We start from the raw sequence: 13,451 nt of genomic DNA on the forward strand, positions 1-13,451 counted from the left end.
TTCCCCCTCGTTCCCCCCTCGTTCCCCGCTCGTTCCCCCTCGTTCCCCCCTCATTCCCGCTCGTTCCCCCTCGTTCCCCCTCGTTCCCCCCTCGTTCCCCCTCGTTCCCCCTCGGTCCCCGCTCGTTCCCCCTCGGTCCCCGCTCGTTCCCCTCGTTCCCCGCTCGGTTCCCCCTCGTTCCCCCTCGTTCCCCCTCGGTCCCCGCTCGTTCCCCCTCGGTCCCCGCTCGTTCCCCCTCGTTCCCCGCTCGTTCCCCGCTCGTTCCCCCTCGTTCCCCCCTCGGTCCCCCCTCGGTCCCCCCTCGTTCCCCCTCGTTCCCGCTCGTTCCCCCTCGGTCCCCCCTCGGTCCCCGCTCGTTCCCCCTCGGTCCCCGCTCGTTCCCCTCGTTCCCCGCTCGGTCCCCCTCGTTCCCCCTCGTTCCCCCTCGGTCCCCGCTCGGTCCCCCCTGCCGCAGCCCCGGTGCCCTCGGGCGGGCGGCAGCAATCCGCTCGGGGCCCGGGAGGTGACGGGCTCGGCGGCAGCGCTCCGCACCGCCCGAGCCTCGGCCCGGCCCCGAGCCGCTCCCTCACAGCGGGAACAGCCCGGAGCTGCACGGGCCGTGCCCAGCGCAGAGCACAGGCGGGAACCAGCGAGCTGCGGCTCCTGGGCGCCGGCACTGAGCCTCTCCTTCTGCTTAGGGACACACAAGTAGCACAAGTAATTTCCTTCTGGTGTAATGGTTTATCACCTAGTCAGCAGCCAGGAATTCGTGCTCCAGGAGACTGGCATTATCACATCCTGTATTTCTCTTTGGCATTCTCGTTCAGAATACAGATGTGGTAAAAAAAAAAAAAAAAAAAAAAAAAAAAAGAAAAAAAAAAAGTTGCTTACACAGTAGCTTTTTATTCTGACAAAACCCACAGTAACAGGCACAGATGTATCACTATTTTGATTTAGTGCTTTTATATGGTCCAGCAAATCAGCAAAGAATTTACAGCCTCCTTTAAGGACACAGAATGCAACAATGTGATGACTTCCCATGTCTTGGATGATATCTTTAGGCAAACGTTCTGTCCTGTGAGGGAAAAAAAAGGAAATTCTGGAAAACGTTCTGTATATCATAGTTGTTTGTCCATATATTAAGCAATGTACAAGTAAGAATTCTGATCTTGCTGTTAGGTTTTTATAACTAACAAAGTGTGACCACAGCAAGTCATAGGAAGGTCAGTTATGTATTTGCACAGCACAAGCTGACTTAATTCATAAACCTAAATAGTGCAGGATAGGTGGGCTTAAAGATCTTTGAGGGAACATGAAAGCTTAACCGGGCTAGTAGAGGAATCCTCTCCATAAACCCCCTCTTGTACTAGACTTTGGGACACAAGTGTTCAGGCTGCAGGATTTCCATGCTTCTGAGGGCTGCACAGGGCAGGACCTCAGTCTTTTCTTTCGGAGAGACAAAAATTGGCACCACTGTCCCTGTTCTTTTCTGTTTACCCTCATACCTGTCCAGGATGAGTCCATGAGGAATGAAAACTCTTTCTAAATCTTCTTCATAATGTTTAGGAATGCAAAACAGATTTTTGTTGTAGCCACTTTCCTCATCTCTTATCTGCAAAGAAAATTCAAGTAGTCTAAAACTAGCAACAAAGCCATACAAGAAAAAGCTTCCAGTCTCTGATAGTGTGAAGAGAAAATTTCCCCCCAATAATGTGTCAAAATAAAAATATTTCTGAGAACTTTTAATCTTTCTGCTAGAACAGTTCACGATCTGATAACTCAGGAGCTGGTGGCTGAGTTGTGAATGGATAACAAGTACTTTGCCCCAGTCATTCATGAAATAAGTTCTTGGCCATGATCAACTCATTTAAAAAGCCACCCAAAACAGTAACAACCTCCCCTCTCGTTCCATTTGCCCTTCTGCAGAGCTCAGTAGCTCGCTTGTGTGGTAGACAGGTGAAAATTAAAATGTAAGGCACAGAGATTGGGATTACAGGCCAGCATGTGACTTTGGGGGGCTACTCTACCTTGACCATCGTTTTCCACTGTGTAAAAGAGAAACCTTTGCCTCCTAAGCATGAATTCCCAGCTGAACTTTCAGCCATTAGCTGTCTCAGAGGACAGGGGAGATGGCTCACCCCAAAGGAGAAGCTTTGGGATGGCAGTGGGAAGAGGGGAAGCTGCAGAGGGTGCCCATAGGTGGGAAGCTGCTGTGCTGTTTGCCCTTGGAGCAGATTGCTCCTCATCGTGGCTGAGGACTGGCCATGGCTACGTCCCACAGATCTGGACCTTAACCCTCTGGCCTCCAGGATTTAGGATTGCAGTCCTTTATTCAACATGCTGTTTTTTCAGGCTGTTGCACCGAGAGGTGTCTGCATGTCTAGAAGCTCCAAAATCTCCATTTGGGTTTCTCTTCTGGCCCCACAAAGATCTGTGTCTTTGGATTCTACCTCCCTTCAAGACCTGGCTGGATGCTTTGTTCATTTATAAAGTGGTGGTACAAAAGCAGGCAAGGAAAAATAAAAAGTAGAAAGAACTGTGAATGAGATTAATATATAAGTTTTAGAAATAAATTGAGAAAATCCCCTCAAATTTGTGAATTTTGTCACACCTGGTACTGCTCTGCTGTTGTTAAAAAGACAGAACTAACTGAAAGAAAAATTCAGAGCTGGCTCAAATCTTCCCTAGTGAAAAACAGGTTATCTACGTACCAGTTACATTCCACAAAATTTAGTAAAGCATCTTGATAAAAACACAGACCTGTGGATTCGGCAGTAATAGCATAAAGTATTGCTAACAACAAGTTAACACCTGCAAATCCTTTAGACAGGTGAATTGTTTGTAATTCTCCCTTTCTTTGGCATAGGAGAGATGAGTGCTTTGGAAGAAGAGAAATGGACTGCAGGAAACAGTAGTCGGTTATTACTTGCAAAACTCCTGGCAGCCAAAAATGAAATAACCATTTACTGCCATTTATTTTAAATGGGCCACAAATAGCTTCCTGCATTTAAAGATAAAACTAGAGACAGGTGTTCATCCTGGTTGGACTAAGCAAATTCTGCAAGTACTCAAAACTGATTGGCCCTAATAGTCCAAGAACAGGCAGCATGACCTCGCAGCTGAGCCCTGGGTGGGTGGCAGCAGTGCTGTTCTGCCTGGTTTAGGTGCTATTTTCTTCGGGGCTGAAGTCAGTGAAGTGAAAGCTTCAGGATGGGTTTGAGATCACGTCTGTTGGTGCCTTGTTGATCCTGGAGAGACGCTGGCAGTGACACTGGGCTCGGGCTGCTCCATGGCACTGAGGGCAGCTGTAGTGAGTGCAGAGCTGCTCATGGTTTGATGTTCCATGGACCCAGCTGGGCAGCTCCAAACTGGCCCATCTCTGCCTCTGGAAGGCTGCTTGTGGTGAATACACAGGCAGGGGATGAGATTCTGACTTAATTAGAAGCATTGGTCAAAGACAATGATTATTTGAGACTGCTAGAATACATATGCATTATTAATATTTGAATTTTTTTTTTTTTAAAGGCACCTTTAAGGATTGTCACTGCCATCAGTATAAAAAGTGCTGTATGTTGTTGGGTTTTGGTTTGTCTTGTCTCCAAGATTCCCCAGTCTATTGCATTCTACTTAACTGCAGTTTAAATGCAGTGATAATGCTCCCTGGAATTTGAGCAGCTTCTTTTGCCTAACCATGATACTGATTGCAGTATTTAATGGACTTCAGCTTTATAATCTGCTTTTGCATTTATAAATGCACAGCATTTCTTCTGCTCAGCAAGTTAAAGGTCAGCCTTCTTGCCAAAGCTGAGCTTCCTGCTGCACTTGATGAGTGACACCACAACTGCTTCAGCTTAAGTGAGGGATGAGCTTGGCCTGTGTGGATGTAACTGTGCAATAAAGGCAATCTTGAGGCATACAGGTGTGAATAGTCATCACTACTTAGAGTTACTCCAGCAGTGCAGCTTTGTAGCTGTTTCTTGGTTTAACAGCTCTGCTCATTGAGAGTCTTGGGTACAAGCAATATCTGCTACAACAATTTCCTCTGTGAGAAGCACTTTTGAAAGCCTAATGAAAGGTTCAAAACCAGAACTTGTTAGTTTAAGCACCACATCACCACAGCAACCTGCCTTAGAGGCTCATTATAGCCTTTGCATTGTGGCATATGCTGAACAATACAGTGACAGCCCATAATAATAAAGCAATCTACTAAACTATCATACAAAATCACTACATTTTTAAACCATGTGTTTATAACTTAAGGAATTAGTTGTTCAGTTTAGTTTCAGTCTCATCTGTTGTTCAATTACTGATGTAGGTTTCTGAGTTTACATGGAAAAAGCAACAAAATGAACTACAGTAATTTTGTACAGTAGAGAAATTCATGACTATTGTTTCATCAGCACAGAATGAAAGAATCTGAATATGGGTATGTTAAAGTCAAATAATGTCATGCATCTATAGAAAAGGGTCTATCAAGATTCTTCTGCTCTGAAACCCATCTTTTCTGCCAAGCAAATATAAGAACCAAAGCCTTTACTTAATCAGTATTTCTAATGTTCTGCTATTTTTGCTGAAGATGACCTTTCCCCCCACAGGCAAAGCTCCCTTCAGGCAAATAACCAAACACAAGGACACGATGCTTTCTTACCTGCAGTCCATGAGCCATGATCCCTCTTTGAACTATGCTCCTGCAAAATGTGTTGGTGTTACTACTGCAGTTTGCCTCACTCTGCTTTAATCTTCCAGTTAGATCACAGCTTGCTTCTAAACGGTCGAAATTGCCATCTTTCCTGCAGGAAGCATGACTTCCTTCTACTAATGCACTGACATCACAATCCCAGGTTTTTACCTAATCAGATTAACCAGAAATAAAATGAGCTTGAGCCGTGCTGTAACCAATGAGAGTAAAGATGAGGGGAATGGGGGAGATGCAAAAGGGAAGCTCATGAGTCAAATTAATGGGAAGGACTAGGTAGAATAGTGGGGGTTTTAACTGAAAACACAAATCAGATATCTGGTTGTAGCAGGTGGTAAATCAATGGCGTGTGTGTAAAAGGTAAGTTTGTATACCATTTTCTTACAGTGTTTGTTTACAACCAGTTGTTGTGACAAAGTCCATGTCTTATTAAAATTCATGTTATAACTGGCTGTCAGAAAATGCCAGAGATAAAGCAGAGTAAATAAAGTATATTTTTAAAAGGCTCTTGAAGGAGAAGTCTGCAGCTGTCGAGATGTGGTGAGCCCTGTGTGTCATTCCTCCAGGTCATCCTTTCATAAAATGATAAGAGTGATAGTTCCAGTAACGTGCTTCACATCATTTAAAATCAAATCATGCTGACAGTCCCTGGAAACTGTATAATGCCCTCTGTTGAAAGAGATGAGCCGGTTGATAACTTATTTCCTGTATACCGGGCATTGCTGAGTATCTTTCAACAGATCAAATTTGCGGCCCCGTCCTCGGGCCCCAAATCGACTTCGCGGCTCCCTCTGTCGGCTCCTCGGCGTGTCAGAACGACCTTGCGCCCTTCCCTGCGCTTCAGAATGACTCCGTGTCCCCTTCTGCACCTTGCAATAACCCCGGAGCTTCCAAATCCCCCCCGCCTCCCCAGGCCCCCGGAGCCCGCGGGCCCGGCCCTTCCCGGCTCCTCCGCTCCTTCCGGGTCGCCGCCTGGTGCGTCATGCGTCACTGCTCCTGCGTCACTGCGTCACTGCTCTGCGTCACTGCGTCACTGCTCCTGCGTCACTGCGTCACTGCTCTGCGTCACTGCTCCTGCGTCACTGCGTCACTGCTCCCGCGACGCGCTCCGCTGTGCCGCTCCCTGTGCCCCGTCTGCCTCCCCCAGCCGCTCTCATCCTCTGCTTCCCCGGGCTGGTTTTTTCCCCTCCTGAGCCTCCGGTGATTTCCCCAGATCGTTCCGCAGTTTGCCGCGGCTCGCCGAACTTCTCAGATTGCTCCGTTCAGCCGCCAGGCTAACTACTACTAGTTTTTCGTAGTTAGAGAAGAAGAGCATGGAGTAAGAAGAAAAAACAAAAAAAAAACCCCAAAACTGTTGTAATTACTGTCATTTATGAAAGCTGGAAAATTACTACAGTGAAGGAGTATTTTAAAAGGAGTAGGTTTTTCCTAAGTTACGTGACAGTTCTATGTGAGCTGCCGTATTTTTGGTAGTCAACACCACAAATGCATACACATATTTTTTGCTCATTTGTTCCAAGAAGGTCTGTGAATAATGATAGATTCATAAAAGCTAATTACAGTTAACTCCCAAAACAACTGATTGTGTGGGATAGTAACTGAAATATCTATAAACATCTCCAAAGTCTGTAAGAGAGTCTGACAATCTGTAAGAATCCGACAAGGTGAATACAAATTTAAGTATGAATGAATTCTTGGGTATTTTATTCAAAGAGGTTTTAAAACTGGTTTAATCTTTACAGTACATCCCCTGATATATACCCAAAACAAGTGCTATGCTGCCATGGGAAAAAGTGCTCTAATGAAGGGTATTTCAACACTGATTGCTGTAGATGTATGCACCAATCTGGGAATCATGGAATTTTCTGTGCTGTGTATAGTTATACTGTTATAACAGTATATACAGTATATATACAGTATATATAGTTATACTGCACTACCCTGGAGTCCTCTCAAATCTGTAAAAGATCAAAGAACTTTTCTGTTAGCTACTTTTAATTTAGACTTTGTGACCCCAGTGGTTCTATCACCTTGATTGCTTTCTGTTTAAAAGAATTTATAATGTGTAAATACAGAGCAACATATGTATAAACTGATTCTATTATTGTTGCCTGCTGCAGGATTCTCCCTTATGCCCTCTGACATATAATTGGTTCTGAGATTTCCCAAAGCAAGAGCTCTGTTCAGGAATTATTTATTTAGAAAAGTTGTAATTAACTTCATGTAATTCTGATTTTAAGTAGGTACCCTTTTGCAAAATTCCTGGTTATTTGCCACTACACACATTGGTGGATACTATTCTAAGTGGTTTTACTGCAGTTTTCTTTGATTTTATTTCCTAATTTTTATTAATATTTTTCATTCAGTTAGTTAGCTTCCCTATCTGGCACCTTTATCTTCAACTGAGGAAATCACTGGAATGTTACTGACAACCACATGGATATTGTGGGAGGAGTACTGCATGCAGCCATGCTACTGCTGCCCTCAAGGATAAATGGATGAATGTCAGCTCAGGGAAACACCATGGATTCCGTGTGAGAGGCTGATACGTAGGAAAGAGGATCTCAGATGACTCAGCCTTCAAAAACATGGAAGTGTAAGGGGAGAAGTTTTCTCCATTTCATCTTTTGTATTTTGATGAATATGTCACTGCCTCAGGCATTGGGTTTACATATGATGTTGTATCCTAACAATATATATGGTTAAAGCTTTGTGAAAACAAGTACCAGTGCTCTCTGAAAAGAGTTTTGATCATCTAAATCACTGATTATCCTCATACTCACTCTATTTTTTTTTTCTTCTCTCTAGGCATAGTTACAGCCTATGTGTGTATGAATCCACAGGGCTGCCAGTCTTGTTCACTCATTGTTCACTTGTTGAAATTACTTTCCCTTCTTGTTCTTCTACCTATATATCACAGGCTCTCCTTTTGTTTTCATGCTTTGGTTGGAACATACAACTAGGATCCACAGCTCTGCTGCACAGACTGTGTCACAGTTAAAGGGTATATTGGATTACAGGGTTTGCTTTATGCACAAGAAAATCTGACTTTTCATGGTTTTAAACTCCACTGAATGCTGAAGCAGCTTTGATTATTCTACAAATCTCTGGCAGTAGTTTTGTTCCATGGCTTATACTTATCCTTTTTTTTTTTTTTTTCTCAATGTAATGTGGTCTGAATTTGCATGCTGATTTGTGAAAACATTACTGGGTTTTATATTAGATTTCACTTGTACACTTCAGACAGATTCTACTTTTTAGAAATTTTGTACAATGTGCAGTAATAAAAACAGCCTACACAGCATGGAAGAGAGATAAAAACACTACACCTTCAGGGCAGGTATAATTTCCTATCCCTAGCTCCAAGCCCACCATCCTTGATGACATGCTACCAGTTTTTTACCGTTCTAGCTGATACTGTCAATGGTTGGCAGAACCACTGATGATCCAGAAAGACAGTCTTTGTTTATCCAGTGTGACAAACCATAGAGAGCAGAGCATTTTGTCATGGAAATCCATCTCATGACTTAGGAGTGATGGACTTAACATGTTCTGTGTCCTCCTCCTGGTAGGTGTTGGCTCACAGCCTGTGTAAAGATCTGACATTCACACTTCAGCACAGGTTGGCATTTCTTCTTTTCTAGTGCTTTAAACTTATTTTGTCTTTTGCTGAAATTAGCTAAACAGATTATTGTCCTGATGATCAATACATTGTAATCGTTATGTCCTTTTTAATACAATACTAAGAGTAGACTTTTTTTAGGTGAGCTCATGTTCATCTGTATCCTTTTTCACTCTTTCTGTGGAACAGTTTCACTGAGGCACAGTTCCAAATTCTTGCTGTGTTACCAGTCTACTCATGTTAAGAAGAGCTTTGGGAAATAAGCTGTAACTTGCTCTTTTATGAACACAAAAACCACTGTGCCATATGAATGTATATTGAGAACATCAAGAAGAAAATTTAGAATTGCCAATAGTTATTATTCTAGTTGATTCTAAGGATACTTTCATACTGTAAGATCATTTGAACTTTTAAACCTATGTGGGGTAGGTGAATAAGGACTTTTAAACCTATTGCAGTGAATAAGAAGCACCACACTTCATGCAGAATGGGTGTAAGAGAAATTTATACTTGAAAACATACCATTGGAACTTTATAACTATCATAGACAAGTAAAAGAAACAAAGCCATACATCAGTCTTAGTGACAACCCCTGAGACAGGTGGAACACAAATTGCATTTTCTAGGACAAAATAAAACCTTTAGGGAAGTATCTGGGCCAAATTTTTATGAAGACTAGCCAGAGACGCTAAATTTTAGTTGTTGGTAACACAAGTAGTAGGAAATAAAAGAGATAAAAATATTTAATTGTCAGTGAAACAGGAGAAGCCTGGTTATCCTTACCCTTTATGGTGCTTTTCCTGCTCAACTGGTAATTGGGTGCAAGTGAAATGGCAGTCTGTAGTAAGTGTACTGTGTGGTATAGACTGTAACTATTACTCACTTTACAGAGGGATTGCTGCAGTGCATGTAGTCTGGTTCAGACCTGTACTGTCAGTATTGCTGCCGTTTTTAACCCAGTGCTTCTTGGTGAAATGGCAGAGCACCAGCTCTGAGTTACTTGCTGCACCATTCCTCAGACATCAGCTTGCTGTGAAGAGCATGGTCTGTCTAACTTGTCTTTTCACAAGTTTTCCAGTTGTAAGAATGGATGGAAGACAGCTCTAAAAATTATTAGTGTTCCCAGCTAATGGATAACATTACACCAGAGAGCATTTTCTGGCCTGGTAGGGGGAACACCACAGGGTGATGTGACAGGGGAGCTGCTCTGCAGCCTCTGCATCTGCACTGCAGTATTTTGTACTTCTCCACAGTACAAAAATCAGTCACTGAACTAATTTGAAGGTGTCTGTTGAGTCCTAATTATATGTTTTGCTTTTCTGTGCATGTTCCATTTTAGATAAGCCTGATTGTATGTAACACTGCAATTAATTTCCAATATTTTTTTTTTCTTTTTAACAGAATTGAAGGCTGGGAGCACATTGCTGAGCAACCTCAGGTGGCTGTTTTCATCTGCTCTGATAACAATATGCATTCCAAGCAAAGATATTTATTCTCTCCCTAGGAGATAGCTTTAGTGTGCATTCACTGTGTTCATTCTGTGAATTAGAGGAGCTTTCATGCTTCTAATTCCAATCTGTTTGATCTCCTACTTAAATTCTAAAATAAGTCTAGTAACTCATGCAGCTAGTGTATGTTGACTAAGGATGTATTGATAGTTTGTTCCATTTCCTTCTGTAGAAAAGAAGTAAAGTAATAAAGACAACCTCAAGCCCTGCTGAGCCTGTTATTTCTCTGAATTTTTGTAGGTGAAGTGGAATCTGAAAGCACTTTAATTCACCTAAAATGCAATTCAGCCTTATTTTGGTACTGCTCTTCTATCATTTACAAGCAGAAAAGACTTACTTCTTGAGTTACTTTAGCCCTCATTTACCAAACATTTTGTATGTCAAGGAGAATAGTAAATCCTTTAAGACTCCAGCTACCAGAGTAAGCTCCTAATATAACCAAAGCACAAAAGGATTTATCATAAACTAAATTAAACCATCCAAACTCGTCTCATCAATAGATATCTAAAGAAATCAGTTTAGTATCTTAGTACATATGGGGTCTCACTATTGTCTTGCAGTGCTTTTCTACTGTGTAGATAATAAAACCCAGCATCACCACGGTTTAAATCAATCCTGATACAGTTATTAAAAGAAAGTCACCAGGGAAGTAGGAGTCGTGGTGTGATATTGAAAGGGCCTTTCACTGTGGCGTCAGGAGTGAAATAAACGTGTAGGAACTCCCTGTCCTTGTGTGAACTGCAGAATCCCTGTGCTGTGCAGTGGGACTGGGAGGGTGCTCAGAAGATTCAAGGGCAGAGTTGAGGAGTGCAACTCAACAAAGTGTGTGTGCTGGCCTGTGATGGATGGCAGCCTCCTGAAACAGCTGACACAACTGCTGACATAAAGCAGCAACTTGAGATTGTACTTGAAAAACTGAGTCACACTGAAAGGATTTAAAGCCAAAAAGATGAGAGAAATAAAACAGTGCTTGTTGTGTCTCGGCTTTTTCTTTCACGTGTCTGGAATGACTTCTTGTCATTGATAAACTTCCTCCAATTATTTCTGTAAGTATTTGAAGTGCAGACAATTCTAATCCTCTTTAATTAAGCTGCATGTTTCAAAAATCTGATCTCAATTACACAAATAAAAATGAGACATTATTTACTTATTGGAGTAGGTTGTGTGGACGTTCAGTTTTGTTAAGAGAGCTAAGTTACAAGTATTAAAAAACCTAATATGCAATTAATGCTGCCTTGATAGTAGTTACAAAGACAACTGAACCCTTTCAAGGGAGAATAATTTTATTTTGTTTTTCAAGCAATTACCCTAATGTAATTGCTGCTCATAATCTGGTCTGCTTGATACAAACTCAGGATTTCATAGAATGTTCAGGGTGTCATAAAGGAATATCAGAGCTTTGCACTCTCTTTGGAAAAATGCCTATACATTGGTGATGTTCTTACAGTATTTCTCCATCAAACAATTTGGATTCGCTTTCCTGTGATACCAAATTGCTCATATTTATTCCCATCACATTTCATAAAATGAATGTGAATTACAACAGGGTTTTTCCAGCTCTACACAGAATTCATGAATAACAAATTCCTGAAGAAGAGGAAGGAAAATAGATCACTGTGAAGTTTAGTAATGAGCTATAATGGATCAAGGTAGAAACAGTGTTAAAGTTGGTGGAGCAAAATACCCTTGAGAATTTTCTTCTCTTTCAGGGAAAGTGTAGTTGTCACTAAATGTAAACCTTATTAAGTGCAGCTAGATATTGCTGTGCAGTGATGCAATAAAAATAGAGATGAACAGTGTGAGGCTGAGACAAACAATGTGTTACCACACCTAATGTTTCCTACCCAACTTTTCTTTAATGCTGGCTGTCAAAAGAGAACAATGGTGATAATATGGGATGGCAGTCTTGCTGATTGCACAAATCTGTACAAGCATTGAAACTGATACTTGTTGAAAAGAGAGATGAATGCATATAAATTACTTCTGGAACTAGGAAAATTATAGTCTTAGTTTAAAGAAATCTCAACCAAATTAATCCATAGATAGAGAGGCTTGTAAAAAAAACATAAGCTTTTACTAGCTACAAAATCTAGATACAGGGGGAACTGATGTGAATAAAGTAATAAAATGACACGTAATCAGAATAAGACAGGTACTACACATGGACAGGCTAAGGTTCCAAGTTATTTTAATGTTTTTAGTACTAATATTGATGGAATCCGTAATCTTTGTCAATATTGCTCTATCATTCTCTGTCTTCATTTTTCTACTGCATATTTTTAAAAATTGTAGTGTCTTTTGACTACGTTCAGTAAAACTTCATCAAAACTTTATTTTGGTGGTGTTACATGACTTTTTTGTGATCCAATTCTGTCAAAAGCATTAAAATGAATGAACATATAGCTCCAGTATATATAATGTCTACTCCTAGAGCCATCTCTGTATCATATGTTTTGAAATGGGATATGAAGGCTTGACACTTGGCTTGAGCAATGATTTAGTTTGGCACAACTCTTTTAAAGTGGTTTTAAAATAATCTGCAGATCACCCTGAAGTAAAGCACCTAGGGTGGGTTCTGCTGGTTATGTTTTCAAGGTGGATGTTGTGATGTGATAATTCCCTTAGGCCACTAGATGCTGGAGCATACAAATATGTACTATCATATATAGTTTTCTAAAATTACATATATTTATGTGAACACAAAACTGTGTGACTGAAAATCAGCTCTCAAGATTTTAAATTAGTCCTATGTGAACATCAAAGTATAACTCTAAACTGCAAGGATTTTTATCTTAACAAGTTAGCAGCATGGACACAATCTGTTAAAAAAAAAGTCTACATCCATCATTTTGCTTTCAATCCTATACAGTCTACCGTTTTGGTGAGATGCAAGGGTGTTATTTCATGGAAATGAGAGATGCAATTTACTCGTAATTATCATAAAAAGGGTTAATGCAGAATGTAGAAGTGACTAGATACATTTTTTAGATTAAAAGAATAGACTCACCAAGGAAAAATTATTGTATGAAACCTTCCATTATTGCTTTTACAGACCCATAATTTGAGGATTACTGCTCAAAAACTCAGATGAAATGATTTTACAGTCATGGGTCCATTGAAGGTTTACGAGTTGTCTGGTTAGATTGGGGAGAATTTAGTTGTGAAAAAAAATGTTCTGTGGTTTATTATTTAAAATTGCACAGACACGTGAAATAGGCTGTAGCTGCAGAACAGGCAGGTCATGGCTGTGCTGAATGTGGGACCTTCTCCCCTAGAGGCAAACTTTGTTTGTACTGACCCGCTTATTATTTCTGCATCTTTAGCACAGCAGAAGTATTTGTTATGACATCCATTTCTCTCATTCCAGGTACACCTGACAGGATACTATTGATCCTCAAGCCAATCATCCATTAGGCATTCATTAAGAGCCAGAGTAATGGGCAAATACAAATTACAATTATAATTCCAACGAAGGAACTGATAAGGAAAAAATAAGGCACATTAAACTTTGTCCATTTTCAGTGGGACAAGATGGAATTACGTCCTTTATAGTAACCCAACCGGGCCGCCTTGCTGTGGATACGTTACTTGTTTGACGACCAGATGACTTGTTTCACGGCCGGCGGGGCCTGGAAGGATGCGGGCC

General features: G+C 41.3%; 1 long non-coding RNA gene across 1 annotated transcript; it reads right to left on the reverse strand.

Moving 5' to 3' along the window:
• Nucleotides 1-862: 862 nt before the first annotated feature.
• On the reverse strand, nucleotides 863-5,556 carry LOC136366330 (uncharacterized). The gene is made up of 3 exons (XR_010744514.1): nucleotides 4,628-5,556; nucleotides 1,485-1,591; nucleotides 863-1,054 (listed from the first exon to the last, which is right to left on the reverse strand). It is a non-coding gene; the product is annotated as an uncharacterized lncRNA (long non-coding RNA).
• Nucleotides 5,557-13,451: the final 7,895 nt, after the last annotated feature.

The sequence above is a fragment of the Sylvia atricapilla genome, chromosome 12 (genome assembly GCF_009819655.1).
Source record: "Sylvia atricapilla isolate bSylAtr1 chromosome 12, bSylAtr1.pri, whole genome shotgun sequence".
NCBI classification, from domain to species: Eukaryota; Metazoa; Chordata; class Aves; order Passeriformes; family Sylviidae; genus Sylvia; species Sylvia atricapilla.